At 37.4% G+C, this 9851-nt stretch overlaps 1 long non-coding RNA gene across 1 annotated transcript; it reads right to left on the reverse strand.

Moving 5' to 3' along the window:
- Nucleotides 1-4056: 4056 nt before the first annotated feature.
- LOC103458865 (uncharacterized) lies at nucleotides 4057-6386 on the reverse strand. Its single transcript, XR_001776143.1, has 4 exons — nucleotides 6033-6386; nucleotides 5777-5949; nucleotides 5591-5692; nucleotides 4057-5367 (listed from the first exon to the last, which is right to left on the reverse strand). It is a non-coding gene; the product is annotated as an uncharacterized LOC103458865 (long non-coding RNA).
- Between the last annotated feature and the right edge of the window lie 3465 nt (nucleotides 6387-9851).

Raw genomic sequence — 9851 nt, forward strand, 5'->3', positions numbered from 1 at the left:
AAAGTTGGATCAACATAGTTTAGAATTTCAGTAAGTAAAACTGAACTAAAATATCTATTTTTTTTCTAAACTTGTTGAAATTTAAGCAGCACAGCTTGTTAAAAATGTGTTTTATTTCCTGTTTCACAGCAAATACTTCTAAAATCTTCTCCAAACTTTGAAACATAATGCAGTAGCTAATAATTTCCTTTTTTTCTTGATGGTACTCCAGCAGATTTTTACACTTTTTCCAGATTCTGCAGCTCGGACCTCAGCTTCTCCAACGCTTCATGTCACGAGTTACAAACATTTTTTTGTGCGAGCGCAGAGTCTGCGCTGATGTTAACTTGTTCACAGACCAGTTAAACCAGCAACACCTCTGTCTTCAATCCATCCCAGGGGTGGAGCAGAGAAATCACAGCATTTCACTGCCTGGATTAGTTTTAACTGTCACCTGCAGTGTTTGTTTGTCTGTCGTTGTGCAGTTTCCGTTTGTGTTAGTGATTAGATAAACACCCAACCTGCAAGTAAACACACGGAAAAGCACTGGGACTGCAACACTGCAAGAGTTTGTGATTTATTCACTTAAGTTTCACAAAAGGAGCTTGGAATAAAGCAACTGAAAGCTTAAAAATTAACATTAGAGAAAAGAAACTTAGTGGAGTCCAAGATGCAAACAAGTTTATCCGTCTTGGTTTGGACTTTTTAATTTTTTTTACAATTTCTTGTCTGTGTCTCTGCAAACGTCTAGTACAAGAGTCGCCACAACGGACTGAACAGTTTGATGGCGAGATAAAGTATTGGACATATGGGTGGACATTTTTTATCGCATCGTTTATCATTTATCATGATGAATTTCTTACACAATAAGAATTTGGATTTATTGTTTGCATGATAAATTCCAATTAATGATGTTTAAAAGTCCTCAAAGTGTCCAGATGATTAGTTTTATTATTTTCTCCAGTGACTTTTCATTGTGTTTCAACAAATATTAAACTATGATTAAATGCAGTTTTTGTTATTGTTATTTATTCTTTATGTGACTTGTGTCCTAAAAAAGTATATAAACAATTTTTTTCAAATGAATATTCATGCTTGTTGCTGTCATTCAGTCAGTCATACCTAAAGTTACCAAAAATAATAATAAATGGTCATTTTATGCAGGAACTCGTCATTTAAAAATCAATTTTCATATTTATTTTTGTAATTGAAATTTGAACGGCATTCTGTCATAAAATTATTATCCATACTTACAGCAAAAATAAAAGAAACATGGAAAACTGCAGCATAAACCCAATAAATACAGAATAAAACAGCTTCTTATTCTCCACAACCCCACTGGGTTTTGATTTATAGTGTTGAAGCAATAGCTGGTAAAGTTAGTGCAACTTTATCAGAGTTTGATTTACTTTCACTTTACAGTGAAGTCAGCGAATGACTTGATGGTACACCTTCAGAAGTCATCTAAAATACAACAAGCTTTGTTTTTCTAGGGCCATCAAGCTTTCAAGTCTAACAGAAACATGCCGTCAGAGCCAACAACAACAAAAGTACAATAACTGACTGAATGGGAGCCCTAGACACATCAGATCTAGACAACTGCACAACATTTACATGCTTGAGTGAAAGACTGCAGGAAAAGTTTAAGAAAGCAAAGGCACGACCACAATTTAAGTGGTTTAAGAATTTAAACAGGTTAACAGTACCTGTTTATCTGATTATAGCACTCTCTGTTTTAAATTACCAATCCGGATTGTCAAAATGAAGTTTTAGATGTATAGAATGTAATTACGGATAGTCAGACAAAACTGATTTCATGCTAAAATGGCCTGCCATAGAACATTTGGCAAATCTTCCATATTGTCTTCAGTCCACTTCAGTACGGCTCCAGGGGCAACTTTGCTTTTCCAAGTTTTCTTTTTCGGTTCTAGTGGTCTACTTTCGAAAGTGGCCAGACAGGAAACAGGTTGTGAGCGAGAGGGACGACACGCGGTAAATGTCATCGGGTCGGGACTCGAACCCATGACGGCCGCGTCGAGGACGTATATGGGTCGCGTCACCACCAAGCTCCAGCAGCAAGTTTTAAAAGTTTGATTGAAACCCAACCTGGACAAGAGTTATTATCACTTCCTGTTTGATGGTGAAGGCTTGGCAAGGACTTCCGGTAGATTTTGGGACATGTCATGTGTGGCTATCAATGGTGAGTGGATGTGGTTTCAACCTTCTATTATACACTGGGAGTAGCTGATTGAGTCACCAGATAAACCTCAGTTCCTTCTATGAATGGGCTAAAGTCATCAAACTACCACACCAATGATAATACATAGGTGTGGTAGTTTGGTGGACATCAAATGATGCATCAGGAAGATTCAGCTGTAGAGATAATCCAGGGGGCGCAGTTGAGTCCGATTCCAATGGAATCCTGTCCGGCTCTTTAGAGGTTGACAAATCATTCAAGTCCAGTTTAGTGCCAATCGGAGCACTAAACGTATTCAGAGCCAACTGCATGCAAAGCGTGACGTAGCAAAGTCGCCACACGGTCCAGTCAGCAGTCACTATTGAAAGACGGATAGAGGACCATCCTGTTCTGTGTCACCAGACAAAAGTCGAAAAGGCTAAAGTGATGTCACCAACTTACCATGAGAGTATGGTCAGTGCTGGTCTGTAAAGACAACCAAAAAGTTTGATGCAGTTGAGAACTTATGTGTGGAAGTTATTCCACCTTGATGTTTTATACTAAATGGTGAAATTCTGAGGCTTGACCACGCCCACATGCTTTGATGTAGTAAAAATAACTTTTGATAACATTTGATCTCCAATTCCTTAAAATGGCACCGAGTCATTTAGAAGTCTGTAATTCAAAATCTGTATTAGTTCACTCAGATAAAATGTTTGTAAGAGACAAAATGGTGGCTTTTCCATTCTGGAAGTTGGCGAGAGCTCCAACATAGTTTTTATAGGGCCCGAGAAGTTAAACATGTAATGAATTTCATGATTCTCAATTACAGTGAGGCTTAGGGCTGATTTAAAAAAATGTTTATAGAGGACACTGTGGAGTTATTAGGACACATCCACCAAATATTGGACTGCATTCTTGTTGGGGGTTGGATTAAGATTGATCATAGCGAGTTTGGTGTAGATCAGCTGAAATATGTGGAAGTTAGAAATAAACATATGGCAATGGCATGATGTCTGACTTGATTTCACCATGACCACACTTTCCAGCGAAAGCAAGTGAGGCCAACTTATTATCCGTCTGTTGATTTTCCAGAGGGTCAGAGGTGAACCTTTCCAAGAAACAAAAAGTGACTTTCTGTTCTCAAGGAGTGGGGTTTTAATGTCAGCAGATGAGAACATGGATTCTAATATTAGTTAGATAACTTTTTAAAAGTTGCAACATTTAGAAATTTCAAAAAGGAGACAAATTGAGGCCTGGCCCCATTCTTTCAGCATGTACAAAAATTCAAGATTTTAATAACTTTTAATCCCCCATGCCGATAGGGGATACTGACCCTATCAGTATCCCCTATCGACCCCTACTCGACCCCAACTGGATGAGTTTGTTGAAGTTTGACATGTATGAAAAGTCAGAAATGGAACCTTGACCCAAAATTGCAGACTGACATTAGGGGGCGCTGTAGTGCAGTTGGCCACACCCATTTTAAATTTCATTAAAACACAAAAATTTCTGAGTAAAGCTTGGTGAGTTTTTAAATATATTTAGGCCTTCAAAAAGCCACATAAAGGGGTGGAAGAATAAGAAATATTTTGCAGTACTTTTGCTGACCCACAGATTGCAAGAATATATTTTTCTTAACATGCATGTTAAAAAAATGCTTGTTAAAGCCATACATTTGGCCTCATTAGATTATAGACACAAACAGTGCAACAAATACCAGAGTATTCTGTAGTGATGTCTAAGTGTTTAAACAGGCAAAAAGAGAGATTTAGCCTAAATGCAAACTACTTATTTCAAAAATACCCTTCGCCATACTATTAACAATCAACCACCATAAAAGCAAACTGCTTTGGTGTAACTTCCACTTTATTACCAGTACTTGCAGCCCTAATCAACCCTACAGTAGGATACTAAACAGGTGGATAATAAACACGAACACTAATGCTATACCCAATTCACAAAAAGACTTACCGCCAGAGTAAGACGGAGGCCTAAGGGCAATAGTCTTCCTTAGTATTGTGGTGAGTCACTGAAGTTCAACTGGAAAAAAAGTAGAAGGAATATCTAATTATCTGTTTAATGTGACACATCTCACACGTCGCCTCCAGTCTGTTTCCAAATATCAGATCAGTCCTTGTCGTGTCTCCTTCCCGGGAGGTCTATCATAAAACCACAAAAAGCCAATAAAATACCCCAAAGTTTTATCGAGACAGCAGTCAGATATATCGTTCACCAAAAAGACATGCTAACCGCAATGTTCACTGGAAAAACATTTGATGATTATATTTTTCCAACAAGGAAAAGGTTTAGGAAAGTTCCTCTGACTCAGAGCAGAAGCCAAAGAGAGGACCTGCTACTCTTTACTGATGACACAGTTCTGGCTTCAGAGATTTCTTGTGCAATGTGTTGCTTTTTTAACGACATTAAAGCTTAATACTAAAACAAGAACATTTCTCATTTGTTACCAGAAATAAAACAGCGTGTAGGAATGCATACTTGTCTGTACTTGTGTACTAATGCAGGATTGTTGAAGATAAAATTCTGTTCAAGTTCAAAATAGGGATAAATGCAAGTAAACTTAGATAAGTGACCAGTCTACCACAGAGGTAAACAAAAATGGGCGAGCGTTAATACATGTACCAACAGCTGAGGATAATTTAGAGTCTGTGGTTAGCCTGATGGGAGATCGTCAGTTATAAAAGTAAACATGCTTCAAACCCACTTCAGTGAAATTTATGTTTTTTGTCAAATATGGTATAATTAGCCTCTCCGATTGTTTCCACTGCTTCTCAATCCCTCATAATTCTTGCTGTCTGAAGAGTCTTGAGATGTTCTATTGTGTTATTAGCATTTGCTCTGAATAAAGAAAGTCTTCATGTAAATGGCAGGTCAAATTCATCTCCAAATATCTGACAAGTTGCAATTTTTAAGTGCTGGGAAAATCATTCCAGTTCGGTTTTGTGTTGATGAGTAGCTTTGAAATCTCAGACTTACAAACTTGTACATGAGGAGCTGAACATAAGCTCCACCCACAATTTTACAGCATATTTGTAGACCCTTACAGATGAAGTCAATGAAAGCACACAACAAGGCAGAGACGGTATTAAATAACCACAACTGAGTAGAAAGTTGCATTTGTTTGTGTTATGGGGAGGTCATGCTTCCTTTTCATAGATCCTTGTTGCAACAACTTCACCCATGATGCATTTCTGTTGAGACAAAAGACCAACTATTAGTTATTTTAAAACTAGTGTGCCACAGGTGGGACGTGTTTGACAACATAAGGGTCACTAAATATAACTGAGATTTTTGCATCTTAACACACATTTCCTCACTGGTTCAGCTTAATTTGAAGCTGAAGTACATTTTAAAGAGAAGCAGTGATTTTAGAGCTGCAAGTTAAATAAAGTTTGCATCAATCATTTTACTTACAACTTCAAGCTTTCCATTTTCAGTCACTCTCTCCAGCGTTGTACTCTTTCCATCCCAGCGCTATTCCTGGATGAGTTTGCCATTTCTCAGGAAGAACTTGGACTAATGAGGAATGAAAACAGAAGTGGAAATATGGTGGCTTATTAGTGTGGATCTTGCACATGATTTAATGACAGAATTACTCACCTGTACCTGACGACTGTCTGGTGTCTTCTCATCAAACTCTTCATTCAGCTTGAACTTGATCTTGTCCGTTTTCAAAGTGCTTTTAGCCTCTACTGAAATCGTCTCCTTATCCCTGGTGATGATCAGATTAGGCTTGGCTGAGCAGGTAAATGTCAGTAAAGGCTCTTTCATACCTATAAATAACCAAATGTGAGTATAAATGTGCCTGAAAATATGCAACCACAACCCATCAGATTCACTTAAAAAATATTCTTACCAACTTTCTGCATGTATTCTTTGAACTTTTCACTGTCGAGTGATGCCATGATGCCAGAGGAGGAGCTCAATCACCAACATGAAACAACAACATGGAGTCTTAAACAACACAAGCAACGTGAGCAGCTTTCCTATTTAAAACCAAAATCGGTGCAAGGTTAACTCCCAGCCACCAATCATCAGCTGGTGTTCCTGTTGAATTGGAAATGCTCTTTCTAAGAGGCATGGCCTTGAATATGCTTTACAAAAACTTTTCAATCGGTTTGGGTTTTATGTGTGGAGTTACAGACTTCTGCATTAAAGCGATCAGACAGTAATACAAAATGATGCCTGAAGAGAGAGAGAGAGAGAGAGAGAGAGAGAGAGAGAGGGAGAGAGAGAGAGAGAGAGAGAGAGAGAGTGTCCAGGTGTTATCACCCGGTGAACTCGGTCCGATTGGGGACCAAAGTTGAAACATCTGTTACATTTTCAGCTGGTGAGATTCACTTTCACACTGCACTGTATAGAATGATCCAAACCATTTAGAAAAACCTGTTCCCCTCCTCTCCTGAAGGGGCGCTGCACCAAGACACTCTGAAGAAAAGGACAGAAAAACTTCATAAAAAGAAATTAGAGCAATTTCCTTCTTCACAAAATGTAAACAGAAATTGAGCGGCGTCGGATTTTAGTGGTTGTAGGATTCCTATTTTGTTGTTGGAAGAAGAGCACGGGGAATTTCTCCCGCTAGAATTGCACTCTCGCCTTTGCTTAAATTGTATTTACCCAGAATGCTTTGCACCATAGTTCGCATCTGGCGTTGGAGGCGTTGCTGGTCTGCTTGCCTCTATATAAACATTCGAAAAACTCCAGAGTTTATGTTAAACTAACCCAAAGGAAGTTTCTTTGGTGCACTATAGTCTGCTTTGTAAACGCACGCAAAACCTAATTTTGGCGACACCACAAGCGTTATTTTTTATTGAAAAGTTTAGAATATTTTCCTTTTCATTCACTTTGACAAAAAGTCAGTCACACCATCATCAACTTCTGCGCAGCTGATTGAATGTTAGACAATGTCGCCATGAACGTTTGCAGAGAATGTTCTCTTGTATTAATGACATTAAAGACAGACAAGGCAAAAGTAAGAATAAAATAACTTTATTTTGCTATGTACAGCTACATTCAGGCCTGTGGCAACAAGCAATAAGTCAATTAATCACATGATAAATTAAAACGAGCAATGATTTCCATTTGCATGATTTGTCGTTTTCTTTCTACCAAAAACTGGATGACAAAACTCTTCATTCTCAATTATCCCCATTTTTGAATGACAATTTTGTTTACAGACTCTGTGAAACTTTCATTAGAAAAATGTAAATGGCCTACAGCGCAAATTTTAATGCAATGGGATTTGGAATAAGATCAACAAAAATCATCTCAAGAATAAAAAAAATGATGACAGACATACAAAAATTATTATTTAGCATTTTAAAAACCTAAATAAAAAATTAATTGCAATAATACAAAATAACAATTAAGGAAGAAAAAACACTTGTCAATATAAAACTTATCAAACTAATAAAGTTTTATCGCTAAATAACATAAGCAAATGAATGTTACAATAAGTAAATGTGTGTTAGAACAATTCATTGACAATATTTACACAAACTAAGCTCCTCAGTCGACTTCATGCAGAGACGCCACACTGAAGCCTGGGACAAATGAGTTAGGAGTAATTTCACAAGCTAAACCTCATGCCCAGGATGAAATAAAATAAATGACTTGCTGTTTCCCCGTTATGGAGGGAGAACAAATTAAGACGACTGAAATATTTATTTCCCCTCATTAAACTTTGGCAAGCAAAGAGCAAATCTTTTCCAAATCCACAGGACTTGCTGTTCTTTATAAGAGGAGAAACAGAGTAAACGACTTGCTGGGAAATTAATTTGGTCCCATGTTATGGAGAGGGAACAGAATATTTAAGGTGGCTGAATTATTTGGGTCCCCACTTTACTTTGGTAGATCAAATTCACAAGGACAGTTATGTCTGATGTGAGGATTGTACAACCTAATCTGTAATCTACTGGCTAAACGTGGTCATGCTTGTTGATGACGTAACCAGCCGGCATCAAAACAGAGCAAGTTGGAAGCAGCGAGGCTGAGAGTGCAAGGGAAAAGCTCATTAAAACAGCAGGAGCAAAAACTTTAATTATCTGGGCCTGGTTTAACCTCTTAGTCTTAAAGGTAATGTTCAAGAAGAGTGCAGCAGATATCACGGTCGGACTGCGGGGGGGTTAGAGATCCTGTTGGACCGCGCACAGATTAAAAAACTCATCAAGTCATCAGGAGGTTTAAACAATCAGCAGAAAAATGTAACGTGTGTGGAGTGACAATGCCTGCAAAGGGAGAAATGCCTGTATTTTGCTTTTCCACCTTTAAACAACGAATGTGCTTTAATACCAGTAATGCTGCTCTCTGCAAGGTCCAGGTCTTAAAAATGAGATTTTAAGGGAGACCTGGCAATGGTAGGCAGCAGCATAAAACAAAAACAGTTTTAAAGATTACATACAAATAACATCCACAAAAATGACCTTATAAGTTTTAACACATATATTCCACTCAATTAGTAAGTGTTCTTTTTCCACTTCAATACTTTTATACTAAAATAATATGAATATGATCCTATATCGCACATCCATAACTTGCACAAGTCACTTAACTCTTTTTCTCCACTCTGAAGCTGGATTTGAACTTCAGCAAGTCTTCACTACACCTAGATACCCGAATGCATTGATTTCCTGCCATGTGATCGGCTGATTCACTTTACAGAATAAAGTAAAGTTGTATTTCCCACCGTCATTCTGGCAAAACTAAGGAATTAAAAAGACACATGGTAGGTGAAGTTTTGTGAACTTGAACAGAAATCTGACTTGGTAATTGCTTTTCTTGTCATTATAATGGATAAAGATTCTTCGGCCTGCAGCCACTGCGCACACCAGGAGAATCTTTAAACAGATTTACTGGACAAAGAAATGACTGAAGAGACGCATTACTGCCATCTCTTGGTTTCTACTCATCATTTCCTTTCTTCTAATTGTCTTAATGAGTCCAGTCTTTCCCAAAAAACAAAATATCTTTCTTTTCCCTCCATCACTATTTAACTTAGCCACATTTTCAAACTACAGTTTCCTATTACAACGTTTTTCTTTTCAGTCTCTGACTCCCCCTTGTGGTTAAAATAAAGGATGTGCCACAACAGAAAGTTTAATTTCCTAAAAGTACAACTGTTACAAAAGCTTAATTTGGTTAACACATCCCAAGTGGCTACAAAACCTGAAACGTAAATAATTGTAGACATTTAAAAACAAACCCTTCTGTAGTTATCACATCTTACATTTCACACGTCAACATCACATTCCTTTCATCTCTTGTGGTCCTGTGGCATTAGTGGCATGACACCCATCACTTAAACTTTTATGTAAAATAAACCCGCACTGAACAGGAAGAGACCAACAACAAGCCACTGCACTATACTAACAGATGCTGTTAAAAATGTGAATGAATGTTTCCGGGTAGGGAAAAAGAACGTTTGTGGATTTTGCACCAAAAACTTTTGTGGAGCATTTAATATCCCACAATCTCATGTTTTATTTTAGTCAAATAAATAAATATAACTTATTTGATTATTTAAATTTGTGATGAAATTCTATTTATGAGTTCATCCAAAGTTGATTGATCTTATCGATCGACTTGTATCAAGAGGGCCGACCGTCTTTCCATAACATACATTATTTTTTTAAAGTAATAACCTGAATAAAAACAAAAAGAGAAAAACAACTATATA

Source organism: Poecilia reticulata, linkage group LG22 (assembly GCF_000633615.1).
Source record: "Poecilia reticulata strain Guanapo linkage group LG22, Guppy_female_1.0+MT, whole genome shotgun sequence".
NCBI lineage: Eukaryota > Metazoa > Chordata > Actinopteri > Cyprinodontiformes > Poeciliidae > Poecilia > Poecilia reticulata.